This window comes from Peromyscus eremicus, chromosome 16_21 (genome assembly GCF_949786415.1).
Source record: "Peromyscus eremicus chromosome 16_21, PerEre_H2_v1, whole genome shotgun sequence".
Lineage (NCBI taxonomy): Eukaryota > Metazoa > Chordata > Mammalia > Rodentia > Cricetidae > Peromyscus > Peromyscus eremicus.
Genome location: NC_081432.1, coordinates 37762645 through 37779631, shown reverse-complemented (window position 1 = coordinate 37779631; position 16987 = coordinate 37762645).

The window sequence follows — 16987 nt, the reverse complement described above, 5'->3', positions numbered from 1 at the left end:
AGGAAAGTGAGCCAGGTGGTCACATGGCCTCCCCAGGCAGGAAACAGAGAGAGATGAATGTCAGTGCTCAGCAACCATTCTCTTTCTGATTCAGTCTAGGACAGCAGCCCACGGAATGATAACCAACACAGTTAGGGTGGCGCCTCCCACCTCTATTAACCCAGTCTAGAAACTCCATCACAGATGTGCCCAGAGGTGTGTCCTGTGTTATTCTAGATCACGTCAAGTTTATTCTAGATTTGTGTCGATCAGTATTAATCATCGCTGGGCTGGGGTGTGTCCTTGATGTGTATTGTGGGGTCTTGGTCCCTTCCTTATTTTCTTCTGCTCCCCCTCCATGAGATAGGCAGATTTCCCCACTAAGCAGCTCCCCATTATTGCTGTTACTCTCAACAGAGACCCAAAGGGATGGACGTACCCAGTCTTGTACAGAACCTCCAAAATCCATTTGTATGTATAACTTAACTCTCTCAGGTACATTGATATTACAGTGTCATAAAGCTTACTATACAGAGACCACAGAAAGAAAAATTGGGGGACAATGAGATGGCTCCATGAGTGAAAACACTTGCGTTGTACATCTCTTGACCTGAGTTCTACCCGGGAACCCACAGTGGGGTAAGGAGAGAACTAGCTCTGGCCTCCACGTGTGTACCATGGTACAAATGTTCCCACACTCACATCATATACTACACACACACACACACACACACACACACACACACAAATAATGATAATAACAACAATAATTTTTTATACAAAGAGAAAGAGACAAATTTCATCAATGGTTGAACACTCAGAGCCCCAGACTTCCCCCAGCAGAGCCTCTCTCCCCACTTTGGGAAAGGCTCTAACCAGTGGCCAGGCCCCAGAATTTCTGCAACGTGCCACTGCTCACTTCTCTCTCTGCCACCTCGCTGTACTGTCCACCCTGGCACCCAGGGCAGCAAGTCTTGTTGCACCATGCCAGCCCTACCCCAAGCCCCTCAAAGAGGTGGACGGTTGTCTGCTTCTGTTGCCTGGGATGCCGAGAGACAGCCAGATGGAGTTGCAGCGTGTGGGGAAGAGTGGGCTGTGGACAGGGAGCTCTTTTTCTGGGAGGAAGTAGTGTGGTACTGAGTGCCATTTAACACTGATCCTAACCACTTGCTCTTCCTCTAACCCCTTACCACGCAACTCCCATACACGTGTACACAGACATCTTATTTTTATTTGATCACTAAACTATTTCTAATTATAGTCTATGGGGGAATAACCACATCCCACAGCTGGACACATTCTGTTCATAATTAATTAGAACTAATTGATTAGATACCCTTACTAATGTGTGGTTTTATGGTCAGAATGATATGTAACCAAATCCTACCCAGCGAGACTGCTCACGGGAAGCCGATCAATGAGAGCTGCTGAGAGCAGTTTTCTCAGCAGTATCCAGGCCAGGCCTTTACCTGGGCATCCTTCTCAGCATGCCTTCCTTGCAGAGTTAATTGCTGCCCCGATCCACCCTGGGCAGCCTACAGACATCTGCCCTAGGTACCTGTCAGGATATTGCAGACTGTGGGCGGGTAGGAAGGCCCCCAGGAGCTGTTTCCTCCCTGCACTGCCTGGAGTCTTCCAGCCACAGCCTGATAGGCACTCAGACAGCTGTCTAAGCCCTGCCACAAAGCGAGGTTGGCATTTGGAGGTAAATATGGAGCCTGTAGGCACCTGTCTGCTAAGCAGAGGCAGGTCAGCCGAGATCTATTTCCAAACTCTGCTAGCTTGCTCTGATTTGGTCTGCACTGCTCTGCTTCACATCCTGTTCATCTTACTTTTTTTTTTTTCATCTTCTTGGTTTTAGGAACTGGGACACTGAGGCAGAGAACTAGAATTGATGGTCATTGTCATCTGCTACTCCAACTGGCAGAAACACTGAGCTGCTTCCTGTTTGCCAACCTGACACAAATACTAGTCGCCTGGGAAGAGGGAACTTCGACTGAGGAACTGCTTCCATCAGATTGGCCTGAGGGCATGTCTGTGGGGCATTTTCTTTATTGATGATGGATGTGGGTGGGCAACGTGTGGGCAACGTGACTGCTGGCCAGGTGGCCCTAACTTATATAAGAAAGCAAGCTAATAAGCGTCTTCCCACCGCGGTTCCTCCCTCTGCCCCTGAGTTCCCGTCTTGTCTTCCCTCAATGATGAACTGGGATTGGGATGTGTGAGCCAAATAGCCCTTTCCTCCTGAAGCTGCTTTGGGTCATAGTGTTTTATCACAGTACTAAAGAACAAACTGAAATGAAAATTGGTACCAGAAGGTAGGCTATTGCTGTCACAGACCCTTCCATGTTGTTTGGGGGAGAATTGTGGAAGTGTTTGGAACTCTGGGCTGAAAAAAAAAAAAAAAAACACATTGAGTGCTCAGAGCTGCATAAGCTCTCATGTGGGAGCTTAGAAGATAAGAGTGTTGAGGGAAATACAGAGAGTGGAAGCCTGGCCTGTGAGATTTCAGAGGGAAGCAAAGACTCTGTAGGGACTGTTGTGTGATGTATCTGAGTTAAAAATCCGTGAACTTGAAATAATTGCTTTCCTGAGACAATGGATGCTGGTTAGCTGGGACTGAAAACTCGGCTGTGATTGACAAGAGACCAGCCCCGATGACAGTCAGCAGCAGCCCCTGGTGTTGTGTTAGAGCCTTCCTGGTGGTACTGGTGTTTGAAGGCACCAGGGGATCGTAGAAATCTGCAAGGGTTTGGCGCTGTGAGAGGCCGTTGTGAGGGTATGACCTCAACTGCAGTGCGGACCCCAGAAGTGAAGGGTTCTTGGAGAGAATCTGAGGTGTGGCACCATGTGGCAGGGTCGGAGTCCCTGAAGGGAGGCTAGGAGGCCATTAGGGAGGATAAAGCCTCAGGTGCAGTGGAGACCCCAGCCTATTGGACACACCAGGACCATGGGATTTGTCAGGCAAGTAAATCCTTTCTTCCTCAAGTTGCTTTTGGTCATGGTGTGTATCATAGCAACCGAAAGCAAACTAGCAAAAGTAATAAAAGATGCAGCATATGCGTTAGTTGGTTCTTTTTCTCGTTGCTGTGATAAAATACCCCACAAAAGCGACTTAAAGAAGGGTTTGCTTTAGCTCATAGTTTGAGGGCAGAGTCTGTAGTGATGAGGAAGGCATGGCTACAGGAGTCTGGGGCGGCTGGTCAGACAGCACAGAGAGATGAATGCTGACACATGCCTGCCTTTTCGTGTTCATTCAACTGGACACTCGGGGGTGTTTTTCCACCCCAGTCTATCTAGAAACTCCCTCACAGACACGCCAGTGCTCTCCAATGATTCTAGTCACTGCCAAATTTACAATGTTGACTACCACACACAGTCTCTAGTAACGGAAAGGTCTTTACTATAGGGAGGAGCTAGGGTCATGGGTCTACTCTTGGCTTTCCCTACAATGCTCCTCTTTGTAGGAGCTGGGTCCTAGGATAGATTCCCTTCCTGGCCTTGACAGAAGGGTCCCTAGAACACAAGGCCAAGAAAAGCCTCCTCCCTCAGCCACCAAACCAAGGTCCTGAACTTGACCCTGGTTGGCCAACTTTGGGAACTGGGGACTCTGTGAACTGGCTTAGGCTTGGGAGAAAGGAAACATGAGTGGCCTTGAGTGTGCAGAGGCTGCCACCATACCCAGCATAACACCATCTTCATAGATTTTATGTGGCAGTGATTTTTCTGGATATACTAAATACATGAAGCATAAAGCAAGGCACTCAACTCCATATCAAGAGGTTTCCACCATAGATTATACAAAATATTGTCTGCATGTTTTTGCATTGTCATTTGGTCTTTAGAATTCCTTCTTTTTCCAATAGCCCCATTTTCAGATTTCTCTCTCTCTCTCTCTCTCTCTCTCTCTCTCTCTCTCTCTCTCTCTCTCTCTCTCTCTCTCTTTCTTTCTGTGTGTGTGTGTGTGTGTGTGTGTGTGTGTGTGTGTGTGTATTTATGTGCATGGGTATACATGCACATGAAGGTCAAGGGTCAACCTCAGATGTCATTATTCAGGAGTAATTCATCCACCAGGACCTGGATTTACCAATTCTGCTAGGCTAATTAACCAACAAACCCAAGAAGCGGCCTGAGTTTCCTTGCCCGGCATTAGAATTATGAGCACATGCCGCCACATCTGGATTTCTACATGGGTGCTACTGATCAACCTCAGGTCCTCATGCTTGTGCAACAAACATTTCACCAACTCAGCCATCTCCCCAGCCAGCTTTAAGAATTCTCACTGGGCATTGCACATCTCTGTGGTAGGACTTCTGCAGGCTAGGAGGGAGAGCTCATAGTCCAGGACTAAAGCCAGGGCTTGGTAGGGGTGGCTATGAACTCTGTCTATCCAAGACAGCACCTCATTGTTGGTGTTAGGTGTGAACTTTGAGACCTGATCTCCACCTTCAGGGTGTCAAAATCTGTGTCAAAATCAACACCCACAGAGGAGCAGAATCCTAGGCTCCTTCAGTGAGCTGTTCAGAAAACCAGGTGTGATGGTTAAACCTGGTCCTCAACTTGAGTGCACTTGGAATTAACTATAATCCAAGCTGCTGGCACACCTGTCAGGAATTTTCTTTCTTTCTTTCTTTTTTTTGGGGGGGAGGGGGGTTTCGAGACAGGGTTTCTCTGTGTAGCTTTGCGCCTTTCCTGGATCTCGCCCTGTAGACCAGGCTGGCCTCGAACTCACAGAGATCCACCTGCCTCTGTTTCCCAAGTACTGGGATTAAAGGTGTGCGCCACTTAATCAGATTATTTGAATTGGGAAGACCCAACCTGAATCTGGGCCACACCCTCTGGTGGCAACCTAGATAAAAGTGGAAGAAGGGAATTTTCTTTTTTTTTATTATTTTCTTTTTTTTTTAAATCAAAATATTACTACATAATTTCCTCTCTCGCTCCCATGTTCTTTCTCTCTCTCTAATTCGTAACCTCTGGCTTTTTTTTTTTATTCCCTCACCTAGCTTTCACCCTTCAACCAAGAAACTTCCTCTTGCAACATCGGAGACTTCACTTTTGACTGCTTGCTCTCACTCTTGTTGGCAAGTTCTGAAGCTGAGGCACCCCTTCACAGGGGTTAGAACCAACTTCTTTAGACTTCTAACGTAGACTGAAGACCAGCAGCTCCCCAGGAATCCTCTAGGACTCCAGTGCCAGTCTGGAGTTTCTGAGACATCCAGCCTCAGGGGACTGAACAACTACTGGATTCTCAGCCTTTCCACTGTGAGACAGCCATTGTTGGACTACCAGGACCACTGCCAGGAAGCCATCTAACAGACTATGTATGCATATGTATGTGTGTGCGTGTGCATGTGTGTGTGTGTGTGCGTGTATAAAATATGTATGTGCATATTTTTATATATTCGTTCTATCAGTTCTATTTCTTTAGAGAACCCTGACTACTATGCCAGCTGACCCCCAGAAAGGGATGGACAGTCTTTGGCATAAACGAATTGGATCTAGCTTTCCCACACTAGTGCACCAATTCTGATACTACTTTTCCAACACATTTACAGCTAGGTCCTATATTTTTAATGTAGGTCTAACTCCACATCCCTAATTATTCCCTCAGGCTAAATTCTCAGGCACTGAACTACAAAGCCAAGGGCTTTATGTTTAAAGTTTAGGATCCACATGTCAAACTGCCTCCAGAAATACTGGATCTCACAGCATGGGAGCACTCTCCTCACCTCCCCATCACACAATAGTTAGGACATTTTAAAAAGTTTTCAAACCTGAGAGGGGAACTAATTCTGCATTCAAATATATGCAGTGAGTAGGTTTTATAACACAGAATTAGATCTGTACCCCCGCAGTGCATGCTAGGAGCAACTCCTGCCCCGTTGTGCTGCAGGACATCACAAAGAGGATACTACAGCAGCAGTTCTCAACCTGTGGGTGGTGACCATCAGAAAACACATATTCTGATGGTCTTAGGAAATGAGACCCCACTCAATCAGTAGCAAAATTACAGTTATGAAGCGGCAACAAAAATAAATTTATGGTTGGGGGTTCCTAAGGCCATCGGAAATAGGTGTCTTCTGATGTGTTTTTCGAGACCCATGGGTTGAGAACCAACTGTTCTAGAGTCTGCTTGGCTCTCCTCTCCACCCAACCCCAAGTTAACCTGGACTGGCCTTGTGACATCTGAGGGCAGTGACTGCCTTAAAGCATCTAAATCTCCATTTCTATACCTGTGTGAAACAACAGGCGAAACAAGAAAATCGTGCCCTCCGGGACATGTCATGAAGAACAAGCATCGTGTTTGGAGGGAAGACTTTGATAGGCCACTGGGGCAGAGGTGAGTCCCAGGGGCTGCCACAGTGTCCACTGAGAAGTGAACCTGTTTTTCTGAATGGAGTTTATGAGCTGAAGTCAAAGAGGATGTGCATGCCTGGGACAGCCGGAGACGGCTGAGCCCGCCCAACGGCGTTCTCCTCTGCTCCAGTTCCTCAGCACCCAGCCTGGCCCCTAAATAAATATGGAGATAATCTATTCAGAGAGTTTCCAGGCAGTCCGAAATGCCTCACATCCCAGTCCACCCCTGCACCTCACGCTTCTTTGGTATGGCGACACCTGAAGACAGGAGACAGAGACCTGATTCATCTTGTAGCTGTGTCTCCTCAGGACTCAACTCATCGGCTGGTTCTGAAAGGCCTGGGCTCTGGCCTTTCGGAATCACCAGGAGCCAGTGATTACTTGTCATAGTGATTGTCAACTTGACAGGATCTGTACCTCCGGGGAAACCAGCCTTCTCCTTGGTCCTCTAATGATAAGGTTTCCTGGTTCCCCACACACCACAGTATTTGCAAGAAGTGATGGACAGGAAGGGCTTTCATGGATTGCAGTATTCCCAGGCCTGGGGAATGACTTGGGAGCCTCCTCTGCTGAGCCTTGGCCCTCCTCGGTGTTTCCTGCTGCTCTCGGACCCCTCCACAGCTCCCCTAACATTGCGTGCTCATCCGCAAAAGCGAGCCTGGGCTGTGCTGGTCTTGAGAATGTGAGCCCTCCCCCCACCTGGCCCTTCCCTTTTCCTGTTTGCCTCTTCCTTCCTCGGTGTCTGAATACAGTCAATTAGGAGAAAACACCTGCTAATTGTGAGTTTCCTCTTCCTCTGACTTTCTCTCACTTTCCATGTTGGGGAGAAAGCTGTGCTCAGGGTCTTTGTGGATTCTTTCTCATGCTTTAAACACTTAATGTTAAAATAATTACAGACTCACAGGAAGTTTCAAAAAACAGCGTGAAGAAGTCACGTTGCACCTCTCGTTCAGTTTCCCGAAACAATTCTGCTTTCTACGGGATAATCAACATCAAAACCAGGGAAGTGACATTGCTCTAAAGAGCACGGACTGTTCACTCCATGCCCTTCTGGCTCATGGCTGGAGTCAGATCACAACCGCCACAGCTGGGACTTACTTCAGGCTGCAGTTACCAGCTTCCTGGCTGTAACAAAATGCCCGAGCAACCTAAGAAAGGGTTTAATTTAGCTTATAGTTTGAGGGTAAATGATGGCGGCAGGGATGTGAGGAGGCTGGTCACCTTGTATGGTGAGACAGTCTAGAACAGTGGTTCTCAGCCTTCCTAACGCTGCGACCCTGTACAAGTTCTTCATGTTGTGGTGACCTCAAACATAGTTCTGCTGCTACTTCCTAACTGTAATATTTCTACTGTAATCAATTGTAATGCAAATATCTGTGTTTTCCTGTTGACTTGTGAAAGGGTCATGTGACCCACAGGTTGAGAACCACTGAAGAGCAAGCACAGCCAGGAAATGTACCTGGTTTTATTGTAACACAGGTAGTGACTGTGCCTTTTCCTCGTTGGCTGGGGACTGACCTCACCATCTCTTGTGATCGGTTAGTTAGTGTGATGACTAGTCTTTGTTGTCAATTTGACTACATCTGCAATTAACCAAAACCCAAGCGGCTGGGTACACCTGTGAGGGATTTCTTTTCTTATTTACATAATTTGAGGTGGGAAGACCCAAGATCTTTTGAGGTGGGAAGATCCACCTTTAATCTGGACCACATCTTCTTGTGGCAGCCTATGTAAAGGTCATGGAAGAAGGATGCTCTTGTTGCCTGAATGCTCTCACTAACAAGTCCATTCCTTCACTGGCATTAAATCCTACTTCTTCAGGATTCCAGCATATAATGAAGACCAGCTGAGACATCCAGCCTTGTGGACTGAACAACTACTGGATTCTTAAACCTTATGCTGGTAGACAGCCTTTGTTGGGCTAGCTGGACCACAGCCTGTAGCCTGTAAACCATCCTAACCATTCTAATCACACACACACACACACACACACACACACACACACACACACACACACACTCATTCATTCTACCAGTTCTGTTCCTCCAGAGAACCCTGACTAATACAGTTAGGTTTTTTTTTAATTAATGCTTACATTTTCTTCTAATTTGATTTCTGACATTTTTCTACGTGATTGCTTAGAGATAATAATGTTCTTACAATAACAGAGGATAGAAAATTCTGGTTTAATGATGTTGTGATTGGCCAGCTCTACAGGAAATGAAGGCAGGAAGAAGTTGGCCAATTACCTAAGTTCTGAGGATGCAGCGGGCTGCTTTGTAAACAAGAGTGTTACCAGGCAAGAGGAGATCAAAACATTTTTGCACGAAAGTTTTACAAGGTGGGAGATATGAAAAGATTTGCATAAAAGTCTTAAGAAGTGGGGGAGAAGCCGTGCAGTGGTGGCACACGCCTTTAATCCCAGCACTCGGGAGGCAGAGCCAGGCAGATCTCTGTGAGTTCGATGCCAGCCTGGGCTACCAAGTAAGTCCCAGGAAAGGTGCAAAGCTACACAGAGAAACCCTGTCTCGAAAAACCAAAAAAAAAAAAAAAAAAAAAAAAAAAAAGAAGTGGGGGAGGTTAAAAAATATAAATTCCTTGTCATAAACAAAAGCTTTACAGAATTTGACAGAAACGAGTAGTATTAGTATTTCTTCCAATAACCAAAGGGCAGCTTGAGGAGGGATGGGTTCATCTCACCTTACGATTGTTAGGTCACAATTCAACACTGAGAAAAACCAGGGCAAAAACAGGAGGCAGAAAGCTGGAAGCAGGACCACAGAGGAACATGACTTATTGGCCCACTCCCTCTGGTCCACTCCCACTCTCTGGATAACTCTCTCAACAAACTCTAGTTCTGTCACTATGGTGGTGGTGGTGGTGGTGGTGGTGGTGGTGGTGGTAATGCCAGAACTCCGGGTGGGTTCCCTCTGGACTCTGGCCCATGTCTGTAACATTGGCACTTACTCACCCTGAGCAATCAGCCCAACTTCCTCCTTATCAGCCCCTCCTAGAAACTGTGGATTCCTCAAAGACAAGATCAAAATTGTGTTTGTCTTTATTGATGCCACAGGACCCAGAAGAGGCATCATTGCTCTCTGGATTTTTTATGTTTTTTTTTTGTTTGTGTTTTTTTTTTTTTTTAAATGAAGCCACTGTGTGGTTTATTCACTGCCTTCTGGATGTGGTGAGGCCAGAGGGGCAGGAGACCCAGAGCAGCAGCCCCCAGAGTGGACGTAGGTGGGACCTCTCTCGGCCTCCATTATGGTATACCATCACAGCCTGGGCTTCTGATACCCTTGAGAAGTTCTTATTCTCTAACTTTGCTCTTTAAACAGCATCCCCAGGAGACTTGTGGGGGGAAAAAAACAGCAATAAGAAACATGGGTCTTGCTGAGTGCTGGGAGCCTTCCCAGAACCCAGGACAGTGCCTGGAAGTGGAAAGTGCCAAGGAATGGGTACCGAAAGAATTAACAATCCACGTGATGCTTCCAGTGTGAAGAAATCTGTCACTGTAAATGATGCCCACTAAAGGCAGAGGTAAGTAGGGAGACCAAAGCCACTCAGATTGAAACATAATGAAAATTCAGTGTAGCAAAGTATTGCCCACCCCTACCCCCCACCCCCAACACACACACACACACACACACACACACACACACACACACACACACACACCACTCCATCAAAGGTGACTTAGAAGTTGTTAGAAGAAGCTATGGACACCATGAGGGGGTCACAATCAAAATACAACAATAAAAAATACACATTGTGAGAACCTTTTTTTTTTCTGTCAAAAGTAGCTAGCCCATCAAGGGTAGTATTTTACAAATCTCCCCCATCTTGTGATACGTCTGTTGCCCCACCCCTCGGGCCATGCCAGAATCCTGTCAAATCGTGAGGTTGAGCCTCTACCAGGAGGATGAGACACTGTCACCGCCCACCTTAGAATAAAAAAACGAAATGAACTTCCTGTTCCGGCGTGGTGGTGGTTTGAATGAGAATACCCCTCACAGGCGCATCTGTTTGAATGCTTGGTCATCAGTGAGTAGAATGGTTTGGGAAAGATTAGATGTGGCTCGCTGGAGGAGGTTTCAAAAGCCCACCATTCCCAGTTAGAGCTCTCTTGTTCTCTCCCTCTCCCTCGCCCTCGCCCTCTCCCTCTCCCTCTCCCTCTCCCCTCTCCCTCTCCCTCTCCCCTCTCCCTCTCCCTCTCCCCTCTCCCTCTCCCTCTCCCTCTCCCCTCTCCCTCTCCCTCTCCCACTGTGTGCCCCACCCTGCTCTGGCTTGGGCTAGTATATCCAAGGTGAGCTCTCAGCCACTGTTCCCCAGCCATGCCTGCCGCCAAGCTTCCTGCCATGACTGATGGTCAGGAACTCTAACCCTCTAGAACTGTGATTTCCCCCACATTAAACCCTTTCTTTCATAAGTAGCCTTGGACCTGGTGTTTTGTCACAGCAATATAGCAGTAATCAAGACACCCGGTGTGTCTTGTGCTAGTTTGGGTTTGGTCTTGGTACACCCTGTTATAAAAAAGAACTTCCCTGCAAGGTTCCTTTCTCTTTATTCATGTGTTTCTTTGTACAACACAGAGAGTATTCTTTTCCAACAATCTGAAGCTCCTTGGTTAACTAGGAAAACCTGTATAAATTTAAGACACATTTTGCAACAACGTAAAAAAAAAACTTACCAGGACTATTTAAACTATAACTATGATTGTTGCTTGGGAGTAATGTAAGGCTCAGAGGAAGAGCGAAGAAGGGGCAGAGGGAGGAGGATGGAAAGGGGAGGAGAGAGTGTGAAGGAAAGAGGAGAGGGAGGAGGATGGGGAGGACGCATCATTGAGGGAAGCCAAGGCGGGAACTGGAGCCTGGGCCATGTAGGAGCACTGCTTGCCAGTCTGCTCCCCATGACTTTCTTACACAGCTCGGGGGGGATGACACCGCCCATAGTGAACCGGGCCCCCTCACATCAGCCATGAATCAGAAAACACCCCACGGACGTGTCCACAGGCCATCCTGATGGAGGTCATTCCTCAGCTGAGGTTCCCTCTTCCCAGGTGACGTTAGCTTGTGTCAGGGTGACAAAAGCAAGCCGCGGCACAACTTCCGTTACCATTACTGTTGGGATGAGAAACGTCCCTGCAGGCTCACATGCTGGGAACACTTGGTCTCAGCTGGGGGAGCTGTTTGGGGAAGTTGAGGAGCCTTTGGGAGGTGGGGCTCCAGGAGGAGGAGGCGGGTGTTTGAGGAACGGGATATATTTTCTTGTCCTGTTTTTGCTTCCTGATCAGCCCTGAGAGAGCTCGCAGCCTCACAGTCCTGCTGCCAAGTCCAACATGGTCTCCACTGCCATGTCTTCCCCACCACTGTAGACTGAGTTTCAAACCCTGAGCCAGGATATGGCTTTCCTCTTCAGGGACTGCTTGCCACAGATTTGGTTGCCCCAATGGGAAAGCTAACTAAGACAGCCACCCATGCTGCCCGCTGCCATCCAGATGCTCTTGTGAACGGAAGTCCTCAAAGAGGCTGAATCCGCCACTGGGCCTTCTGCAAGGTCTGGTAACTGATTAAAACTTCGATGATTGTGAGGTCTGGAGTGTTCCAAGTCTTGGGCCAATCTTTAGCGCTCTTCAGGGCCATTTGCCACCTTCCTCTGTGTGTGACCGTTATAGGAATCCTATGGAATGGGCAAACAGACACCTAGCTCCTTCCAACCAAGAGGTGGTGCCATCAGACCGCATCTGAGACCTCTAGCAGGGATCTCTTCCTTTTGCCTGGCTGTCTAATGTTTCCACCAATGTATTTGAAAAGTGCCTTAATCTGTGACTTCCTTTGTTCTGTTGCTGCAAAAGCTTCACGAAACTGCCCCTATGTTGCAGCATGGAATTTGGGGTAACCTAAATCCCCGGGCCATGATAACTCATCTTTGGTTCCAGATTAAACTCCATCTTCTCCCCTTTTAGGTAAGAGCCATTTCTTTCATGAATATTCTTCTCCCCTCTCCCCAACATTCTCTTCCCCCTGACTTGTCTTTTCAATTGTTAATTCTTCAAGTCTCATGAGTTTCTTTTCCATGTCTTTGAATAAGATATCTCCTCTGTCTGCCTCTTTTACGTTTACCATGTTAGAGGTGGAACCCAGGGCCATATACAGGCTAGGCAAGCACCTTATCACTGGGCTAGCTCAGCCCTAGCTCCCTTGCACCTGCTGACAGGGGCTGCTGAGTACATGCCCCTTAGCAATGCCCGCTTTCTGTGTATCCCTGCTCCTTCGTGAGCTCCATCCAGGGCTCTGCTCAGTGTCACTCCCTGCTGATGTGGCAGCACCTTGGACTTTATGACTCTGCTATGTTCCAGCATCAAGTCTAGTTCCTCGCACATAGCAGGTGCTCAACAAATTACTGCTGGCTAATTTGGCCATTGCATAATGTGGAGTGTGAGGGAAAAGACTCGGGGCTCTCTACAGTTCTTACCACAACAATGGTCACCTGCCTGGAAGGGGGTTATGGAATGTCATCCACCAAGCATGACATGCTCATTGCCCTCTTGAACCTTCAGTAGTGGTGATTACCCATACAAATGCTGCAGAAGATTGAACCCACTAACGTTTCAGAGTGCAGGGGTTCCTAAGGCCCTGCCCCTTCCTGAGGATTTATATGCAGTTAACATGGTTGCCGGGAGAAAGACGTTTTCTTCAGTGGTGTGTCTGACTGTAAGTTCTCCTCACCCACGTTTCTGTAAGTCACTCTTTAAACACATTGCTTCATTGAGCTAGATTTGACTGGGATTGTTTGATTTTTTTTTTCTAATGCCCCTCTGGGGTGAACAGACAGGAATGATTCACACAAGAGAGGGCCTGGGCCTGCGGGACAGGGTGGCGCTAACACAGGTCTACAGCTAGAGCTGGTTGGGGGAACAAAGATCATTCCTGAACTACAGAGGACAGAGATTTAGTATGAATGAGGGAGACAGAGCCAGGCCTGAGCATCCAGCCAGCTGGCTCTGCACTCTGAAGACTCTGGAGAGAAGCAGACGGAGCAGGGCTGGTGTGGAACATAGCAGACTCCAACTTCTCAAGCCCTCTCTGGCCTCTGGGTGGGAAATGCTTGAGGAAAAAGTGGACAACGGACCTGCAGCACCCAATGCAGGCCCCAGGGGAGCCAGGGGGGCAAGTATCACTTATGCTGCCTGCTCTTTTACGACAATTGCCTCAGGTGAACAAAGTGAGTGAACTGAGGCTGAGAACCAATGACGTAACAGAGCTGGTGTGTGGCAGAGCCTGGGTTGAAACATGTCTCATTGTGTCCAGTGAGTGTCAAGGAAGTCTCCACAGCCCAGGAGAGAGGTGCCTTAGGGAGGGAGAGGAACACTCCAGATGACCCCACCACAGGTCCCAGCAGAGAGAAATAAGAACGTCCGGAGCTGAAAAGGGAAGTGGACTCTTTCTTGTCAGTATTTTATGCAACTGAGCATTGGTGTCAGGGTTTCCCACACTTGAAATGGTGCGTATGTGTGCGCATGCGTTCCCACTCAGACCACAGGCCTAGAGGTCAGCAGGGGTCTTTGTGGCAGCGGCTTCTGCGCCAAAAGAGTACACAGACTGTGGGTGAGAGTGGCTGAGGAATGTGTGATGCTGTGTACTGGCAGACAGGAAGTCCCAGGAGTGTTCAACCTTTGACCCCCTGAGCCACATATAGCCTGTTAATGCAGCCCAACACAAACTTGTAAACTTACTGAAAAGAACATGAGAGTTTTTTTGTGATTTTTATGGTAACTCTACTGCAGGACTCTGGAGCATGCATGAACTTTGTAGATGGCAATGTAGTGTTTTAGTATCAAAAGCTTGGACGTGCCTGGGCCTCTGGGCTGTGATCTGGAGTACAGAGGTCAGTAGCTATGTGATGACTGGAGTGGCTCCATTTTAAGAAACCAGACGCCAACATCTGGAGAGATGGTTCAGTGGTTAGAGCACTACTCTTCCAGAGGACCTGGGTTCAATAAACAGCAGCCACATAGAGGCTCCCCATCCTCACTAACTCTAAATCCAGGGATTCCAACACCTTCTTCTGGCCTCTGAACATGGTGCACAAATACACGTGCACATAATTTTTTTTAAAAAAATGAAAAAAGTAAAGAAAAACATCAGATACCTGGAGTGCCCTGTCAGCCTGCCTCGCTGTTTCCCATCTTCTCCCTCCAAGGGTCCTGGTCTCACAGGGCTTTCTGCTCCCATCATCTCCTGTGTTCTGAGCTATTTGCTCCACACTTACACATCTGGAAAGATGCTGCAGTCTTGCTGGCTGAGTCCTCCTGGAGCAAATGGTAGGAACCTGTCCTTGTCTTCTGAGAGAGCACGCTTCCTTGCTCTTTATAATAAGGTGTGTTGAGGTTGGGCTGCAGACAACACTCAGGTCAGTAAAGAGTTTGCATTGCAAGAATTAGACCCAAGTTCAATGCCAGAACACACATTTTAAAAAGCTGGGCATGGTGGAATGTTCTTCTAATCAGAGTACTGGGAAGGAGAAAACATGTGGTTCCTTGGCACTCCCTGGCCAGCCAGGCTATCTGAGTTGGTGAATACCAGACCAGTGAGAGACCCTATCTCAAAAAACAAGATAGGCCCAACAAGATGATTCAGCTGTAAAAGGTCCTCAGAACCCACATGCTGGAGATAATTGGCTCCTGAAAAATGTCCTCTGACCTCCACACATGTGCCATGGCATGTACACACACACACACACACACACACACACACACACACACACACACACCTACGCTCACACAAGGACTCACTGTGGCTCATAAATGAGAACCTGTGTTAATGGCTCTCTAGCAACCTGCTGCATATGTACCTCCACTCAGCCCTCCATTGTTAGTGAGCTGTCTTCTGTCTATGTAGTAATGACACAGAGAACATTCCCAAGGCTCCCTCCCACATCTACACATGAGTGTTTCTCCAAACCAGAGACCAACAGACTGGGTGGGTGGGCTGTGAACATCTTCACCATCATGAGAAGCATCATATAGCATGCCATAAACAGTAAGTGGAAATCCGTCTGCACCTAACTTCCACACTTGGCCACACAGACTTCCTAAATGAACTAACAAATTTGATTTAGGGACATGACATGCACAGTTTAAAGGAAAAGAGACAGAGGAGAGCCAAGAAATGACCACAGCCAAGGGCACTGAGTGTCAGGATGGAGTGTCACCCTAAGGGATATCTGTGATAGTTAATCTCAGCTGGGTGGAGTATAGAATCACCACTGAAACAAATCCCTTGGCATGTCAATGAAAGAGTTTCTCGCCTGGGTTAATAAGGTGGAAGACACACTCAGAAGGAATTCAGCACCTCCATGGGCTGTGCTTTGGAAGAGAGAGAGTTCGGGTCCATGACTAAACAAGAGAAAGAAAGCTAAATGGACCAGATGAGAAAGTTACAGGTCACCACATATATAAGGCCAAATTAGAGTTCTTTATTAGCTAGTGGCCAAGAGCAGGCTCCTCCCCCAAAGAACACTCAGCTCTGAAGCTCTGGGGTACAGGGTTAACAAATGCAACACCCGCAATGACGTCATTGTCAAGGATCATTCAGGGGAACCTTGTAACATTGGTTTTGGCTGTACACTCAGTGCATATTTTGGTTATGGATCTGGCCACGGTCAGGGTCATGGAAAGTCCCCAGTGTGTTGTTGCCAAGGAGGATATGGTTGTTGGGTGATTAAGGACTGAAATGCACCAGAGTGGACCAAAATGGAGTCAGGGTATTGATCAGAATGGCATTACTTTGGTCACTCCACTAAATACCAGCACTCATCACTCTCTGATTCCTGACTGAACACAACATAAACGGCCTTCTGTTGCTGCTGCCAACATGGTTTCCCCGCCATGACTGGCTGCACTCTCACATTGTGAACCAAAACAAATTCTTGTCATCTTAAGTTGTTTTTTTCAGGTATGTTGTACCAGCAGTGACCAAAGTCACTAGAGCCAACCCTTTCTTGGCCTTCTGTCCCTCACACTGACCCCCATCTGTCTCAGAACCTCTACTTCCTTCCTCAGCTACCAAATAAATTAGTAATTTTTTTAAAATCTTTTTCTAATGGAAAACAATCTTTCCCTCTATTTATAAAGTTTTCACTTGTTCTGAGGATAAAATCCAGGTTCTTGCCAAGTTACTCAAACTTCAGACTCACCATCCCATCATCTCACCCTCCCACACTTGACACTATAGGTGTGCTCCTCCGGGGCCAGCGCTTTCGAAAATGTTCACATTCATTTATTCTGTGTCCAACTTTATTCACTCTTGTTCAGATGCAAGGAATGATCACGAGATTAGAAGAGGGGAACAGAGAATTCCCAGCTAACTGTTCAGTAAACATGCCTCAGCTCTCCACCTCTGGGACATGCAGAAAGAGATGGATGCCAGGGGTGGGGAGTGGGGGTGGAGACTTCTGGAATGCAGAAGCTCTTAAAGTGGTTCTAGAAGTTTAGAAAAGCTGTGGCCTGATACAGTGTTAGGGCTGGAATGGAAGCTTCTAAAGAAATCCTAGGGAAGGGTCTTCTGGGGGATATAGGGCTCTGTCTTTTACCTTGTAAGCCTACGAATCACAGAGGAGTTGCAGGAATTTGGGTCAAATTTGGACA